Raw genomic sequence first — 18,255 nt, forward strand, 5'->3', positions numbered from 1 at the left:
TCTGACCAGAGGGCTTGCGCTGCTCTCCCGAAGTTGTTATTGTTCCCCCGACAGTATTCCAGCACAGCAAGCTGAGAAATATATAGCACCGGTAGAAATCAATCCGTTAGACCTCACTGCTTAAGCCACCATGGACCATTTGAGGCCTGAGCACTGTAGCAAGTCGGGAGGATAAAGTTCATAAATCAAAACTCTATTTGTTAGGCATCATAGTAGTGTTAACCGAAAACAATAAAAACAGCCAGTTATTTTTATCAGCAAAACAGGTTTATACAGGAGCAGCAAGGAAGTGCAATTTGGGGCATACCACTGGGGCGAACCCCATGCAAATCTGGTAAAGCAAAGGAGAGGAAACTCTTTTATAGAGGAGAAGAGGGAGTTAGGAGGAGCCATTGTAACCAAAGAGTTCATTGGAGGAAACTGAGAGTTTGAAGTATAGTGGCTTTCCATTGGCTGAGTTGTGACAGTCTCTCATTGGCTGAACTGTTGCCAGGCAAAGAGAAAATCTTTCTTCCTCCTGCTGGGTAGTAAAGCAGTGTCACTACCCTCCAGAGATGCAAGGTACCTCTCTTCCCAGTGGGATCTATATCGACATGGAGTGGTACGTACATGAGAGCTTCCCCTTCTGGCCTCCGGACACCATTTTAGTGAGCTTTTCCTTTATTAATCTTCACAGTAGTCAACTGGGATAGGCCTCAGATAGGTTCTAAATCTGTAACGCTCAAATTCCAAGCCCTAATTCTAGATTTTAATGTAATTGACTCTGCCTCTCTTTGACCCCCTCCTCTTGCTTCCCCCTTCAACTGCCTGCACTTCTATTCTGTTTTAGTTTATGATATCCCATCTTTTTCATTACCATCTCATTATCTGACTGTTGAGGGGACGTTTCCATGGTGATGCTAAAACACATCTGCATAGAGATCTTAGGTTCTCATAAACTTTTAGGTTCTCAGCATGCCATCTAAATCTGGTTCATCCATCTGTGGGATCCGATAAGTCCAAAGAGTGGTTGGGTATCCCTCCTCTATCTCCTACCTCTGTGTGTTTATGGGGGAAGGAAAGTCAAATTTGCCAGAGATAAGCGCTGAGCAACACGTGGGTCGGGGGAGGACTCCTTGAAGATATTTCTTTCATTGTCATTACCTGCCTGTGTAACATATTCATGAGGGCTCTGAGTCTAGAACCTTGGGTCTGGCATGAAGGGATGGTCCTGGAAGTGACCTTGGGTGGCGCTACTCAAACATCCTCCAATCCAGTCCTTGAGAAAACACCTGTAGGAATTCAGCCCAGGGAGAGGCTGCATAAATGAAAGAATATTTCGCGAGAACTACTCTTGCCAAAAGTGCTGATCACCTGGGAGAGTAGGACTTATGAATTCAAGGTGAAAGTCTGCCCCCGACCCAATTACCCCAGTTGTGATAACTGCAGTAAAAAAGAGAGAGAAAAAGATAATACCAGACCGCTTTCATTTAGCTAGTCGTATTTACTGAGGGCCTACGAGACGCCAGGCACTGGTTAGGTGGGCAGAGCTGTCACAGTCAGCTGGTGAGAGGAGGGAGAGCAGAGAGTCAATGACGACACAGCGAGACCATCTGAGGACTGCAGAGGCGAAGCATCCTCAGAACCCAGGTTCACGGAAGGATGAGAAAGGATTTAGCCAGGTGGTCACTCCGCTGCGAGCGGTGCCACTGCCCTGTGTCCACGTGGCCCCGGGAAAATGGGAGACACCGAGGCAATTACAACGCAGGGTGGTGAGTGCTATTAACAGAGGCGGGAACAGAGTGGTGTGGAGCGCAGAGAAGTTTCGTCCTTTGTCCTCGGGGGACAGAGAGCCAAAGAAGAAGGCACTCTGGGTTTAACAGTGACTGCTCCTGGCGACCCGTGGAGCCCCAGGGGTGGGTGGGACGCACCGAGTCGGGCCCTGGAGCAGGTGTCGCTGCACCGTAGGGTTGATCGACGGTGCGTGGAGATCTCAGGAGGATCCACACCACTGCTTCTGCTCACTGGAACTAGCATCAGTTTGGTCATCTAGAAATGAAGTACTCGCAGCAAGGAACATACACTTAAAGAGGAAAGCGCGCAGATACGCGTGGTCTAAAAAGTGTTTAACTCGCAGGCCTCTGCCATCGCCTTTTAATTATCTCAACGGGAATCCCTGGCTCCTTAATTACAGCTCTTTGGAGTCCACGGGGCTTTCCGAAACAATCACATCGCGTGCTGGGAACCAGGAGACTTTCCTCGGGGTAAAAGGCAATTTAAAGCACCAGGAATAGGGAAAGGAGCTTGGACAACTGCGTCCCATCCTGTCTGGGCCTGTGGCTGCCGCCCCCCACCGACCTCATCCCCGGCCCAGGGGTGATCGGCCCAAGAGGGGGCCGCCAACCAGTTTGTGATTTTGATGTAAATAACACTTAAAACACTGTACTAAGAGCCTCCAAGCAGAAGAAGTCGTTTATCTGAAAACCACTCTGGGAAGACAGACTAAATGGATTGGTAACTCCACCAAAATTTGCAAAAAAAAAGGAAAGGGACTTCCCTGGTGGTGGAGTGGTTAAGAATCCACCTGCCAACGCAGGGGACATGGGTCCGGGAAGATCCCACATGCCGCAGAGCAACTAAGACCGTGAGCCACAACTACTGAGCCTGCGCTCTAGAGCCCGCGAGCCACAAGTACTGAGCCCATGCGCCTAGAGCCCGTGCTCCGCAACAAGAGAAGCCACCGCAATGAGAAGCCCGTGCGCCGCAAAGAAGAGCAGCCCCCGCTCGCCGCAACTAGAGAAAGCCCGCGCGCAGCAACGAAGACCCAATGCAGCCAAAAATAAATAAATTAATTTTAAAAAAACAAAAGAAAAGAAAAAAGTGTCTGGAGCTAGCTTTGGAAACATATATGTAAGGTAAGTAAAATTCCTGTGTTTGTGTCACAAGAATAATGTTTATTATAGATAAAAAAACAACATAGCCACCGACAAAACCAGTTATCAGAAAAGCTTCAGAATAGTCCTGTTAGATTTACCACACGATTTGGAATCACAGCTTATACTTCTGGTTCTCTGTGTAGTTTAACTCAGCTCTGCTCAGGGCTGAGAAGGATCATGGGCCAGAGCCCAGGAAGAAGAACTGAACAAGGAAACCGGGCAGAGCTGGAGCTCCTAAAGGATAACACATCCCAGCGCTCTCAAACTTGACCGAGGAATGAATGAGGCGGCTCTTCCTGACCTTTCATTCTTCTACCCTGGCTGCACCACGCCCTTTCCCTGACATTGGTACACTTCCTACAATTGTATGGTCACTTCCTGGTCACCTATATTGTAGACACCTGCAGTTCTCCCCAACAGAAATAGGAAGTGTTAAGAATTCTACGCGAGGGCTCTCTACCCGGTTCTGCTGGTTCTGGACTGTAGATCGTTAACCGTGATGGCTGGGGTTAGGGTCCAGATGTTTACCTATAACAACTATAGCGGTATTGTTTTAAAAAAACCTCCAGACTTTAAGAAGACTACAAAAGCATTAATTGAGAATGACTATACTCACACTGCATAATAAGAATTATGTTCCAATCATGACATACGGTAATAAAGGAGGTCCAGTGTGTTCTGAGGTCAATTTCTAGTTCCTCCAAAGGAACTAGAGATAGACTGAGGCTTCCCCTGCGGGTCCCATATCACTCCTCAGTGAGGTACAGCGGGGAAAGGTGAAGGGTACAGGCAATCTCTCCAAGCCTAACAAGAACAGTACATTGTGAAATCAACATAGGCTTCTACTTGTATCTCAGAGAAAAAGCTTTTTCTTTGAGATACACGGTGAAGACCCAAGAAGGACCCCAAGGGGCACCATGTTGACAACCACCAATTATCTGCACTCTTCTGCTGCTCCAGTTTGGTTCTATTTTTTCATGATAGACTGTGTGTTATCTACCCGAGCCATAGCCTGAAGGAAAATCCAAATTATCTTAAGCCACTGTGTTACCGAAAGTGGGGTCCAGCTGCTCGCCGTTCAAAAGCCAATGAAGAGGCAAGGCTGGTGGAAAGGAAAGTTTGCTTTATTTCAGATGCCGGCAGCCAGGGGAAGGGGGGGACTCCTGTCCAAAGGCCGACTCCCCCCAGCTGACAGCCAGTGGGCAAGAGCTTTTATAGACAGAGGGAAGGGGCTACACGCAGAAACAGCAGAGTCAGCTCTGATAGTCATCTTGAAATTGGTCATCGGTGCTCTGACCAGCCTCATCTTGACTGTTTTAAGTACAGTTAGTCTTCAGTTCCAGGGTCGGTTGGTTTCCATTTCCTCGAGGCAAATTCTCGGAATCGCGGCAGCTTGTGTCATGGCTACAGTCTGGTTATCGTGCAGTTAACTTCTTCCACCTGGTGGAGGTTTCAGTATTTACAAGACAGGATATGGCTCAGAACATTATCCACAGCCCTTGAGAAGGAACTAAAGGCCCCTGACTATGCTTAATGACGACACTATTATTATTTAGTCTTGTTGGACTGTTTTCCTTTGTTTCTGCATTTTCTCATTTCTCTGATTAAATTTATTCTTTGGCTAAAGTTTTTCTACAGACAAAAGGCAGGCGGAGGACATGGGGGGCAAGGACCCTAGGGTCCTGCTCCATTTCAACTGCAGAGAAATGACGCTGCTGAGGAACAGGGTAAGGGGCCAGGTGAGGTGAATCATGAGGGCAAAGGCCAGGAGAATCAACATGAAAGCCAGATGCGAAGGCCAACAGAGAAGAGTTTCGCGGCAGAGGACAACATGAAGATGACGTGAGGGTTTGGAGGCTGGTTCTCATGTCAACCTGCTGTGTGACATGGGGCTGAGTTCACCGGCTTCAAGAAGCTGATCGGGGCCACGACAGACAAATAAAGGAGTGGGGTCGATTAGAGAGCTGGAAGCACATCCACACACGTGGGTTTAGCTCGTCCAGAAGCTCCGAGACGGCTGAAGTGGGAGGTGCAGGGAATGAGGTGGGCAGAGAGGCACAGTCTGCAAAGGGTGAATAGTGGGCTGGGGTGCCGCTTCCCATGCGGAAACTCTGGGAAGGGATGTAAACTCTGTCCCAGAATTATCCCACCTGGGGAGCGAGGAGGTACTGGGACAGTCACAAGCCAGGCCTCTCAGACTTGGGCTGGGAACTGCTCCCACGGGAGGTTCACGCCCAGCACTTCCAGGCTCGTGGTTCTGTAAAGTCCTCAGGCACAGAGATAAAACAGGAAGTTGGAAGTCATCAGGAGAGCACTAAAGGCACAGCATTTATATGTTATATTTGTACATGAAAGAGGTAACCCTACGCATGAGTGGGGGGAAAACGGACTATTCCACAAGTGACGCTGGGAAAGTGACTAGCCGTATGGCAAAAGTTAAAATTAGTTCCCTAGCTCACACTGTTCACAAAAACAGAGTCCAGATGGATTAAAAACGTAGATGTAAAAAAAGGAAAAAGGAAAAAAATACGTAAAAAATCATGGGCAAATATTTTTATGACATCCGGATATGGAAGGATTTCTTAAGATGTGAAAATCATAAATTATCAAGGAAACACATATATATATACTTATATATTAAGTTGGTTTTCTTAAAATGAAAACACCTGTATCATAAAGGAACCACAAACAGTATGAAAAACCAGCCGACAGATTTAAAGAAATTATTGGCAGCCAACAAATATGATAAAGGATTAATATGTAGAATATATGTTATCCTTGTAATCAACAAGAAAAAAGCCCAGTTGATAAATGAGCAAAACATATAAACAGGATTCACAGAGAAGGAAACCAGGGTCCAATAATCATACGCAAAAGATGTTCAATCTCAGGGAGATGCAAATCCAAACAATAAGACAATACGTCATCCCGTCAGATGGGTGGATACCTATGTCTGATAACACCAAGTGATCAGCAAGGATGTGGAGAAGTGGGAGCTCAGTACGTCGCCGCTGGCAGGCGAGGGAAAGCAATTTTGCAGCCATGAGATACAGAGGAAGAGTCAGGAGCAGCCCCGCCTCTAAGGAGGCGCCCTCAAAACGCACACGTGACCCGGGAGACAGCCGGAAGGATGCCCACGGCTGGCGGTAATAGAAAAAGAAAAGGGGAGAGAAGAAAGAGAGAGAGTGGGGAGGGAGGAAAAGTCTCCACGTTCCTGAGGGGGAGGGACAGATAAATAAAACACGTTTGGTTGTATGTGAAGTGCTGGTCGGCAGTTAAAATGAGGTAGATCTATGCATATGAACAAGGTGAAATCTCAAGGGCACACTGTCCAGTGGGGGAAAGAGGTCATTTGCAAAGAATACTTAGAATGTACCATTTACACCATCTATTTACAGTTTCTCAGCAAACCCAAAATGGTGTGGTTATTTATGGATACAAGAGCCATGTGTGAAGGAATGCTGGTGGCGCCTGGAACTGGGTGGAGAGGGAGGGTTCCGAGGAGGAAGACAGCTGTTGGGGAATGTCTTAAGGCTTCTTAGAAAGATCTAAGCAAACACGGCCAAATCTTAACATACATTTACCATCAGTGGTGGGCATATAAGTACCTGTTACATTTCTGTATTTTGGGGGATGTTTGAAATAGTTCACAATTTAAGATGTTAACGTGTCACTAAGTCAGAAGCGGCAGCTGTGGTGTGTCTGAGCTGTCAGCCTGGGGTCTCACCCGGGGGTTTCCCCACGAGCAGGTAGTCCTTACTCTCGAGAGCATCTGCATCACTGAGAGAGCCCCGATACACGTGTCCCAAACCTGACCATGTCGCTCTTCTCCCAAAGTGACCGGTTTCCATCAGGTTAATTTGCAAAGCTCCAAGTAAGCCAGCCTTGTGATGTACTATGTTATTTCATTGATAAATAACCAAATGATCATAGTTAATAGAACTCCTCTAGGCAATTATTTTATTTCTATTTTTATACATATATATATAATTATATATCTATAAATTATATTTGTAATATAATTTCAGTTATGTTTTATATTTTATAATTTCATGTATAGAACTACACATTTATATATAATTATTATAATTACAGTTGTCCCCATTTTATAGATAAGTAAACTGATGCTGGGGAGTTACAGAGCTTGGTCAGGGTCTCACAAGTACCAGGGAGCAGAGGCGGATTTAGACCCAAGTCTGTCTTAGTCTGAAGCCTCTTCCTTGTGGGCAACTGCTCCGTAGGAAAGGACCGTAGGAAAGAAGTTCACAGGTCCACCCGGAGACCTCAAGTTTTCATCACTTTATGTTTTTGATTCTGAGGATGTGTATCGGAGGGGAGATAAAAGAATTCTCAAAAAAGAGATGAAGAGATCAAAGGGGTGTATCTCAGTTTCAGGAGAGAACAGCGTTAACTGGTGTCTTTCTCAGCGGGCGGCACCCTTCGGTAAAGTGAGCCGTCAAGCTGTGCAGCTCCTGCGGTTCCCGCTGGGCCTCGGCGCTGTAGTCAGATTCAGAACACGGGCCCTCCTGACAACAGGAGTGCTCAGACTGCCCGTTCCTGCCTTGCACCTCCCTCCTCTCCCTACATGACCCCATTTTTGTTCCCCTAGCAGCTCAGGGCTTCTCCGAGCCAGTCCTCACACCCGCCGTGGTGGTCAATGATTCTTCCTTCTGTCTCCTGAAGAACAATTTGTAAATGTGTAAATTTGCATAAATGTGCATATGTGTCCATAAAATAAAAGGAGATTTTATAGAAAAGAGATCACATATTTCTATCTGAACAGGATTACCTAGAGAGGTTGCAGGACTTCTTTCCCAAAAGATGCATAAGTTTGTCAGAGGGATGTCCGTCTGGCTATTGGCAAGACCCTCCTAGATAATGGGCATCTGGCATGATGTGAGTGGTTGGAGCTCCTTGGGCGGGAGCTCAGGGCTCCCATCAGCATCCCACCAGCACAGCGTGATGGAGGAACTCCATCACTCACTGTTCCATTTGGGGGGTGGGGGGTGGGCATAGGCGGAAGGTAATTTGCATTCATCTCAAACCATTTGACTGTATTCTTCATTTCACGGGGATGCTCGAAGGACTGATGACTGTCTGGCAATTTAACCTTTGTAAAGCATCTTGTAATCCGTGAAGAAGAAACACCATACACACGGAAGATCACCGGCAGCCTGAAAATAACAAGCTTGTCTCTCTCTCTCCTTCAGAATCTGCCAATAAACTCCCTCTTTACACAAATCCTGCCATGCTGCTGTGAAAGAATTTCAAAGAAAAGCCATGGGAACCTCTCCCCCCGCTCCCCCTGCTATTCACCACCGGTCCCCAAACAAACGTGTCTTTATGCCTCAAGTGTTCAGATCTCGAGACCTCTGGGCAGAATCTGACCACATCTTTCCATTTGGACGCTGGCTCCTCTACCACTCAGCACACCCTTCGGTCAGACACGCCCTGTGCAGAAAGGGCAGACCTCTCCCGTCCTCCTCTGTGCACATGCCCAGCTCTGTCCTCAGGGCCCCCAGGCCCTCCCGGGGACAGGAGAATCCAGGCAATGCATGAGCTGGGGGCTGCAGGTGTGGGGGCTCAGCCTCTGTCTCTGAGTGGTTAGGAGCACATGGGGAAGGAACCAGTCCTGACAAACATCCAGGCACAGGACAGCTCCGCAGGAGTTACAACAGGGTCGCATTGGCACAGGCCAAAAGAATAGGCTGTAGGAATAGCCAAAACAACTCTGAAAGGGAAGAACCAAGTTAGAAGACCAGCTCTACCTGATTTCAAATCTTATTACGGGACTTCCCTGGTGGCACAGTAGTTAAGAATCCGCCTCCCAATGCAGAGGACGTGGGTTTGAGCCCTGGTCCAGGAAGATCCCACATGCTGTGGAGCAACTAAGCCCCTGCTCCACAACTACTGAACCTGCGCTCTAGAGCCTGTGAGCCACAGGTACTGAGCCCGCGCACCTAAAGCCCGTGTTCCGCAACAACGGAAGCCACTGAAAGGAGAAGCCCGTGCACTGCAATGAAGAGTAGCCCCTGCTCGCCACAACTAGAGAAAGCCCACGCGCAGCAATGAAGACCTAATGCAGCCAAAAATAAATAAATTAATTAAAAGAAAAAACTTATTATAAATCTACAATATATGATGCTGTATTTTTAGTGTAAAAGAGGAATCGGTGACTACAAGAGAAGAGCCCAGAAATAGACCCACGTAGATACAGTCAATTGATTTCTGATAACAGTACCAAGGCAATTCAAGGGGGAAAGAATAATCTAGAACAATTAGATGTCCACATGCAAAAGAATCAACCTGGACCCTTACCTGACACCACTACAAAAATTAAAGGAAGGGGCTTCCCTGGTGGCACAGTGGTTGAGAGTCCGCCTGCCGATGCAGGGGACACAGGTTCGTGCCCCGGTCTGGGAGGATCCCACATGCCGCGGAGCGGCTGGGCCCGTGAGCCATGGCCGCTGAGCCTGCGCGTCCGGAGCCTGTGCTCCGCAACGGGAGAGGCCACAGCAGTGAGAGGCCTGCGTATCGCAAAAAAATTTAAAAAAATAAAAATAATAAAAATTAAAGGAAATGGATCAAATACCTAAATGTAAGAGTTAAAACTATAAAATTTCTAGAAGAACACAGAAAAGAAAATCTTACTGACCTTAGTTTTGGCAAAGATTTCTTAAATACGAAACAAAAACACAAAGTACAAAAGAAAAAATAAATTTGACTTCAGCAAAACGAAAATGTTTGCCCTTCAAAAGGGAAGGAATGGGAAATTTTAAAAGTAAGACGTAGATTATGAGAAAATATACAAAACATATATGCAACAAAGAACCTGTATGTGGATTATATAAAGAATTCTTACAACTCAACAATAAGAATTCATTTAAACGAATAAGAAAAATTGTACCCCAGAGATCTGAACACACACTTCACCAAAGATGATCTACTGACAGCCAATAAGCAAGCGACCAGGTGCTCACCATCGAAAGCCCTTAGGCAAATGCAGAGCAGCATTATCATAAGTACTCCTACGCTCCCGTTAGAATGAGTAACATTTAGAAGACTGACCACACCAGGTGCTGGCACCCCATGCGGTGCAGCTGGAGCCCTTATCCTGCAGTGTCGGTGAGGCTCTACAGTGGCACAGCCACTTTGGAAAACAGTTTTTTCTTGAATGGGTCATGCAAGCCAACCATTCAACTCCTAGGTATTTACCCAAGAGAAACAAAAGTATATATGCATACAAAGGTATGTGCACAAATACGCATGAATATCACAGCAGCTTTATTTGTAGTAACAGCCAAAACTGAAAATAACCCAAATGTGCGTTAACCCAATGGGTAAATGGCACATTTGTACAATGAATACTACTCACCAACAAAAAGGGATAAACTACTGACGCATGCAAACACGTAGCCGAATCTCAAAGTCATAATGCTGAGGGAAAGAAATCAGACAAAGAATTCATGCTGTGTGACTCCATTTATGTAGAATTCAGCAAATGCAGACGCCTCTACCGCCACAGAGAGCAGAGCATTGGCTGCCTGGGGAGGTGGGGTCCCCAGGGCACAAGGAAACCTTTGGGGTGATGAATATGTTCACTATCTTGATTGTGGTGACGGTGTCACAGGTGTTTACATATATCAAAAATCATCAAACTGTATACTTTATTTTATGTCAAAGTAATATAGTTTTCCTGTTGCGGAGCACAGGCTCCGGATGCGCAGGCTCAGCGGCCATGGCACATGGGCCCAGCCGCTCCGCGGCATGTGGGATCTTTCCGGACTGGGGCACGAACCCCTGTCCCCTGCATTGGCAGGCGGACTCTCAACCACTGCGCCACCAGGGAAGCCCAATAATAGACTTTTTTAATGCCATCTTGACCCAGTTTTGAGGCCCTGGCTAGAAACTGGTCAGCTCCCCTTCTTAATTAGCAGCTAATTAAGTCCACACCCCTACCACCTCCCTCATCAGACTCTCACACTCCGGGCCACCATCCACCTGCTTTAATCACCCCAGGACCAGGGACCAGACAACCAGGACAACTGCTGTGCCCTAGAGTCCTCTGAAATTACTCAAACTGGCCAATTCTATGCCTGCTCACCCCGCCTTGCCTGTTCCTTCCCACTGAAACCACAATAGAGGCTCTTCCCACAGCTCACCCCTCCCTGGCCTCCTGATGGACCTGGCGCTTCCCCATGTGGCCCTGCCTATGTGCACTGTCTCCAGAGAGCTGTGAGTATAACAAAACAGTAAAACTCTACCTGATTTCTTTCTCTTGATCTGCATGTGGTCTCCCCAGACCTCACTCAAGGCCATATGGTTAACAATCAATTATACTTCAATAAAGATGTTTTAAAACAATAAAGAGAATGTAAAGATATTTAGCTCCACTCCCATCATTGTATAGAAAAGAAAGAAGAGGAACGGGGAACCCCACCTTCCTCCCCGGGGGTGCGGTGGGGGAGGTGTGGCGGTGAGTCCCCGGCCTGCGCCCAGCTCATCGGCTGCACAAACGTAAGAATTCTTAACTGGAAGCCCCTCAACTTCATTTCATAAGAGGAGGGGCGAGTGGGGCGAGGCAGGCATCTGGGGAGCAGAAAGCACACCTTTGCAGAGAAAATGACAAACAACCCAGGGCAAGAAGAAGAAACTGCCGTGGGAAGGGCCGGGCTGGCTGTGATCCAGACAGCAGCCTGAGAGCCCAGGGAGAGCCGCCAGGCCCTCTGACCAAGGAGCATTTTCCCTCCGGGGAGGCGTAGGCGGGCTCAGATAATCATGGCCTCCGCAAGCAGAGAACCAAAGGCAGGGCTGTGAGGGAGGGAGGCTCGCCCACACGCCCAGCCCAGCAGCAGAGACACACGGTGCTCCGTGGGACCCCGCCCTCCCCCGCCCTCCCCCAGCAGCTCCTTCCCTTCCTCCCTGACCCAGCACCCTCACTTCGAGTCCATTCTTGGAGGCTCTTCACCTCGCCTGCACCTGCATGCCCACCCTCTGCTCTGCAGCAGCGCAGCTCCCAGCCTCGGGCGACTGCAGGGCACAGAGCCCTAGGGAAAATTCTACCCACTTGCACCCCATCACCTTTAAGCTCCAGCTCAACCCAGAGGCCGAGCTCTGTCTGGATAAACTTTCCCATCTCAACGCGTCCACTAGACCCGAGACAGGCCCTGGAGGGGTCCCCCGCATTCCCCCAAAGATCAATTCTCCAGAAAGTAATTCACGAAATGACCAAAGTCACTAGAGGGCTGATTCATCCAAAGCCAGTTTGCAGCGTTGTTGCTTGAGACTCACGAATTATGGTCAGGGGCCCAGCAGTCGGCCAGGGAGTCATCGGGGGTGAGTGGGCACACAGCCCATTTTCCAGGCTCCCCGTCTACGTTCTAGCCTGAGGAGACCCTGCAGTAACCCTCTCAGCCCACTGTTCTTGGCAGACACACCGCGGGGAGGTGAAGCTGGTGTGGAGCCGGATGGAAGGCTTATCAGCCGAAACCAGGGAGCTGCCTAGCCGCCTCCAGCCTGTCGTGGTCCCCTTCACTGGAGGTCTCACCCCTACGTGGCTGCCGCCCTCTAGCTTCTACTACATTACAGAGTCTCAATAAATACACAGGCAGGAGAACAGCCTGTATATAATTTAAATAATAATTCTGAAAGATGCCTTTACTTGCACTGGAACGTAATCCATAGATTTTCTCACGGTCTGCTTGGAACACTGCGCCTTTCCCTCGGAACTAGGAGCCATCACTTCCAGGCTTGACAGGGATAGAGCTGGGGGCCTCCTGCCATCTGAGCTGCACCGAGGCCGGTTCACCTGACTCAGATCCAGGTGTCAGTCCCTGGCTGAGCACCAGCTCCCACTCCTTGTACCCCCTGTACCCGGTCCCCCCAGGCTTCTGCTGAGACCTTAGAACCTGCCTTACCGACTTCTTTCAAGGCGAGGCATTCAGCACTCAGCGTTTCTCCCGACTTCTTCCGATTTAACCCAGCACCGCGTTTTGTTAATTCGAGGGTGGATTCCGCCTGAGAATCGCCTGGGCTGTCTCACTTCCCTCCTGGCCCCTCCGGCTACTGCCTCCCAGCCGCATCCCCACTCAGCGCCCTGGAGGCTGCTACCCCAAACAGGACCTCGCAGCTCTCCCTGGCCCTGAGGCAGGAGATAGATGGGCCCCAGGCTGAGCAGCTGGGGTCTGTCCCCTGTGGACTCCAAGATGAAGATAACAGGAGGGAGGAGAGGAGCCCTGCCCAGATAAGAGACCACACATTCCTCATTCCCGAACTCAAGGAGACCTTCCCGACTACGCATGCGCAGAAAGGCTCCTGAGGGTCAAAAGGGAGGGGGCACCACCGCATAGCAGGTGACGTCAACCTAGCCATAGGCTTCTTCGCGGGAATCCATCTTGGCTAAGAGATGCGCACGCACACAGGTGAGGACCCCGAGATAAACCAAATACGGACTCAGAACCAGGCAAAGCAAGATGAATGGCCAGGGGAAACGCGGAAGAAATGCCCCACATGTGATTCAAACTGCCGTGAGGGCGTGACTCTCTCTGAGCCCGCCTGTGTGTGTCTATTCACAAGCACTCTTCTCCCTCCTAATAAACACTTTACTTGTTTCACTACTTTCTGTCTCTTTGTGGAAATGCATTTCCACAAAGCCGACGGGCCAGGGCCTTGTCGCTGGCCACTGTCCCTGGTGGCCTAGTGGCTAGGATCCAGCGCTCTCACTGCCGCAGCCCGGCTTCAATCTCTGGCCAGACATCCTGCTTCAACCCGCTGCAGGCCGAGGCCACCCAAGATCAGCCCCCCAGCTCCTTACACCTCAGAGAAGGGAGAGCTGACTCTATATTTAAAACTTGCTTCACCAAAATATCTTGTCTGATCTCTCCTCCAAATTTCTTTTGGCAGGAGGAGGAAGAAGGTGGCAATGGCCCAGCGTCAGGTAAGCGTCCAGCGCCGTGAAGGGGGCAGAGGGAAGGCTGCAGGGGTCAAGGTCTGTTATTCCTCACTTTGCCCATTAAAGTCCTTTCCAGAAAACTTCTCCAGGAGGGGAGAAACCTCCTTCATGTTTTTGGACAAGTAGAGCTTAGGAAGGGACAAGAGAATCCGCGTGGCAAATTTGACCCTTGAAAGCCTGTTCAGCTCTGCACTTTGAGATGAAAGTGTCTCAAAAGACCTGCTGTTTTCCTGACCTATTTTGTGCCACTAAGAGGCTTGTGGGGGGAGAGCAAAGTGCAAGGACAGAGTTGACATTGGCATTGAAACTAGACTGAACTTTGTTCCCACCATGAGGACTGGAGTCAAGGCTCTTGTTGAACTTCTGCGTCAGCACCTGGGACCCAGGGCTGAGCCCCAACTGTGGGTGCAGATGCTCACCCAGGGCTGCCTGGAAAATCTCAGAACAAGGATGGATATAAGACTCATTTCCCCCAGACCACATCAGCTTTGGGCAGTCAAGGACTTAGATGACAGCTCACTAGGGTTTTGGCCCCAGTAGCTACCCAGACCCCCAGTTATCTTCCTACCCTCTCCTCATGAAGCCCAGATGTTTCTCCTTTCAGCTACTTTTGCTAAAAACTATCTTTGCTTTTCACTCTTCAGAGGCTCCATCATCATCCCCCGTGGCCTGCTGGGCCGCAGCTGTTCCGAAGGTCCGGGAAGGGTTATGTAAGTGATTTCACGTCTTTCAGCCACTGAGTGTCTGGAGGGCCCCTGAGCAGCTCCCACACAGGTAGCGCCCCCTCGTGGCTCGTGGGTCCCTTTAAGTTTTCAGTGTGGACATAAAAAGTCAAAGCTGAAAAGATAACTCAGAGTGCGGTCATACTAGTGAATGACCAGGCACGTCATCCAAGGCTCTGCCACAGAGAAGCAGCTTGGGGTCCAGGACGGAGTTAGGCGCAGACAGCTCTAATCTGGATGAGGGCTGCGATCCTCTGACGCCAAGGGTGGTCTGAGATCGAGGGCACAGGGCTCAAGACGAGGCAAGGGCGGGAGACGGGGTTCGTACTGGGTGGCCAGGTCTCAGAACTGAGCGCGTGGCAGCCCCCCTTGATGGTCTTTAAGTAATGCAGCCCGCATGCCCCTACGGCCTCCAACACGGCGCCAACGAATCTGATTCATAAACCCGTCTGCACTGTTGGCATGACAACCCCACCATGCCCGTGAAACCATTCCTCCGTAAGGCAGGCTGGTTTCCTCAGTACAGCCCTTGTCCGCCCGCTCCCACGGACTCACGAGTGACGGTCCCAGGGGTGAGGACACTGCGTTTGTCAGAACTCTTTCGATTGTGGATGACAGAAACCCAACTGAGACTAGCTTAAGCTACTTCTTAGGAACTTATTTATTATAAATTACTTATTAGATAATTAAGAATTTATTGGAAGGTACTAGAATGCCTCATGCGATCCAAGGAAGGGTCGACCAGCAAGCCGTAAGAAAAACGGGGATGACAAGTCAGCGTCTGGATGTGCCAGGACCCTCCCCCCCGTCTGTGTCTCCCTGCAGTAGCCCCCATGCTCCCTCTCGGCTACGGAGCTTTCCCCACATGGGATGACTCCTGAGTACCCCCTTCAGAAGGAGCCTCTATGTCCCAGGGACAATTCAAATATTCCAGATGGGGGAGGACTCTCGGCGTGCCCACCTTGACTTGTGGTCAAGGGGATAGGGGCTCCCCTTAGCCCACCCACAGTACCATGTGCCTGTGTGGGGTACAGGGGAGAGCACCCCAGGAACATGGCAGCGCCCTGGAGAACCAGAGTTCCCAGAGGAAGGGAAGGGGTTGGCGTCCCCAACACAGATTCCCAGCCCTAGTCCACAAAGCTCTTCCCCTGGATAACTCCCATCGTCCCTCGAGGCTCACCTCAAGGAAACTTGCTCTGACCACCTCCCTGTCTGGATTAGTGCCTGCCCGTGTGCTCCCAGCACCAGCACACACCTTTATCTCTAGTCTGTGTTTCTGGTCAATTGCCTGACCCCTCCCCAGACTGCGATCTCCTGCAAATACAACTGTGGCCACATCTTTGCACTTCTAATACCTAACCCAGGGCCTGGCACGTGATATGCTTTCCATAAAAAAATGTGTTGAATAACGTATCAACAAAAACACTGACAAACAAGGGCTAATCCAGTGGCGACAGAAGAGAGGCTACAGACACTTCAGGAGGTGCTAAGGCAGCATCGCATGCCAGCTCAGAGCCGCCGAGGGGAGGCACCAAGTCATCAAGGAAAGGCTGAAGTTTGTTCAGTTTATGTTGTTTAAAACAGAGGATTTATATCTTTTTTAAAGATTTTCATTAAAAATGGTGAAACTGGCACAACACTGTAAATCAACTATACCCCAACAAAAATTTTAACAAGTAAATAAATAATGTGAGAGGGGGACTTCCCTGGTGGTCAGTGGTTAAGAATCCGCCTGCCAATGCAGGGGACATGGGTTCGATCCCTGGCCAGGGAAGATCCCACATGCCACGGGGCAACTAAGGCCGTGAGCCACAACTACTGAGCCTGCGCTCTAGAGCCCACGAGCCACAACTACTGAGCCCGCGTACCCACAACGAAAGATCCCGCAGGCCGCTACTAAGACCTGACGCAGCCAAATAAATAAATTAAAAAAAAAAAAAAAGTCCCCTACTATTAAAACAAAAATAATAATAAAAGTAATGTGAGAGAGATTTGAAGATTCATCCTCCAACAAAACACATACACACACACGTCATGATATCTTAAGCTCAAAAAAGACATATAACCCAAATGAATGCGTAAATGTGTATAAAATTATATTATTGTGGGAAGTTATTAAAGCTGTTATCAAATTTAAAAATGGTGAAAAAGTAAGCATCTATTTCCTTGATTTGTGTGAAACTGTGCTTTCCAGATTACTTTCTCTGTTTATTTATTTATTTATTTTGCTGTACGCGGGCCTCTCACTGTTATGGCCCCTCCCGCTGCAGAGCACAGGCTCCGGGCGCGCAGGCTCAGCGGCCATGGCTCACGGGCCCAGCCACTCCGCGGCATGTGGGATCTTCCCAGACCGGGGCACGAACCCGCGTCCCCTGCATCGGCAGGCGGACTCTCAACCACTGCACCACCAGGGAAGCCCTTTACATCTTTATTGGAGTATAATTGCTTTACAATGGTGTGTTAGTTTCTGCTTTATAACAAAGTGAATCAGCTATACGTATGCATATAACCACCCTTTTTCAGATTCTTTTCCCATATAGGCCATTACAGAGCACAGAGACAATTTTAAATGGACTCCTGAAGTCATTTTTCCAGGGACCCCAAAACTGCATATTTTCAACACTCTGAAGGTCTTCAATGTTCACACTGTAAAGACATGAAATTATTCCCCCAAAATTCTTCCTCCATAATTCATTTTAGTTTGTTTTAATAAGTGTATTTATATTCACACATGTGTATATGTCACATTGCTAAACACCCAGTAACTGAAGAGAGTTTGCCAACTAGCTGCATACACAGCAAACTGGTGAAAACATAACCTGACAGAAAGCCAGGCTGTTCCATGAAGCCAGTCATCTCAAGACTGCCGTGTGCCCTGACCCAGAGCAGCCTGGAAGCACATCCTGGCAGGAAGTCTGGAAACTCCTGCGGGTCCCCACCTCCTTCCCCTTGCTCTTCTCCAGTCCCGGACCCAGAGGATAACTTCTCGTGTCTTCATATTCATAGACACACGCATCCCTGCAGTCCCGCTTTCAAGAAACGATGGCAGAAACTCGCCCTGGGAGATGTACTGCGACAATGTCTCTTACACCGTACAGTGCTGTGGAGGGTAAAGGCACAGGTGAAGGCAGAGCCCTCCTAGCCACCCTGACCCAGAGGGCTTCGTGCTCCGGGTCGACAGCCAGCGGGCTCTCTCTTGGGAGGCCCACCGTGTCCAACCAGTGACCACTGAACGCATCTTCTGAGTGATTCCTGGTGCCAGCTGGGATGGTTAATCCTATGTGTCCAGGTGGCTGGGCCACAGCACCCAGATAGGTGGTCAGACATTATTCTGGATGCTTCTGTGTAGGAGTGTTTTGGATGAGATTAACATTTAAAGCAGCAGGCTTTGAGTAACGCAGATTGCCCTCCGTAATGTGGGTGGGCCTCGTCTGATCACTCGAAGGCCTGTATAGAACCTAGACTAACCTCCCCAGAACAAGAAGGAGTTCTGCCCGCAGACACCTCTGGATCAGACTGACACACTTCTCGAGGCCCTCCAGCTTCTGGCCACCCTGCAGATATTGGGCTTACCAAGCCTCTACGGTCAGGTGAGCCAATTCCTTAAACTCTCTCTCTCTGTGTATGTGCACGTCCTGTCGGTTCTGATTCTCCAGAGAACCCTGAC

This window comes from Orcinus orca, chromosome 10 (genome assembly GCF_937001465.1).
Source record: "Orcinus orca chromosome 10, mOrcOrc1.1, whole genome shotgun sequence".
In the NCBI taxonomy this organism is placed as follows: Eukaryota; Metazoa; Chordata; class Mammalia; order Artiodactyla; family Delphinidae; genus Orcinus; species Orcinus orca.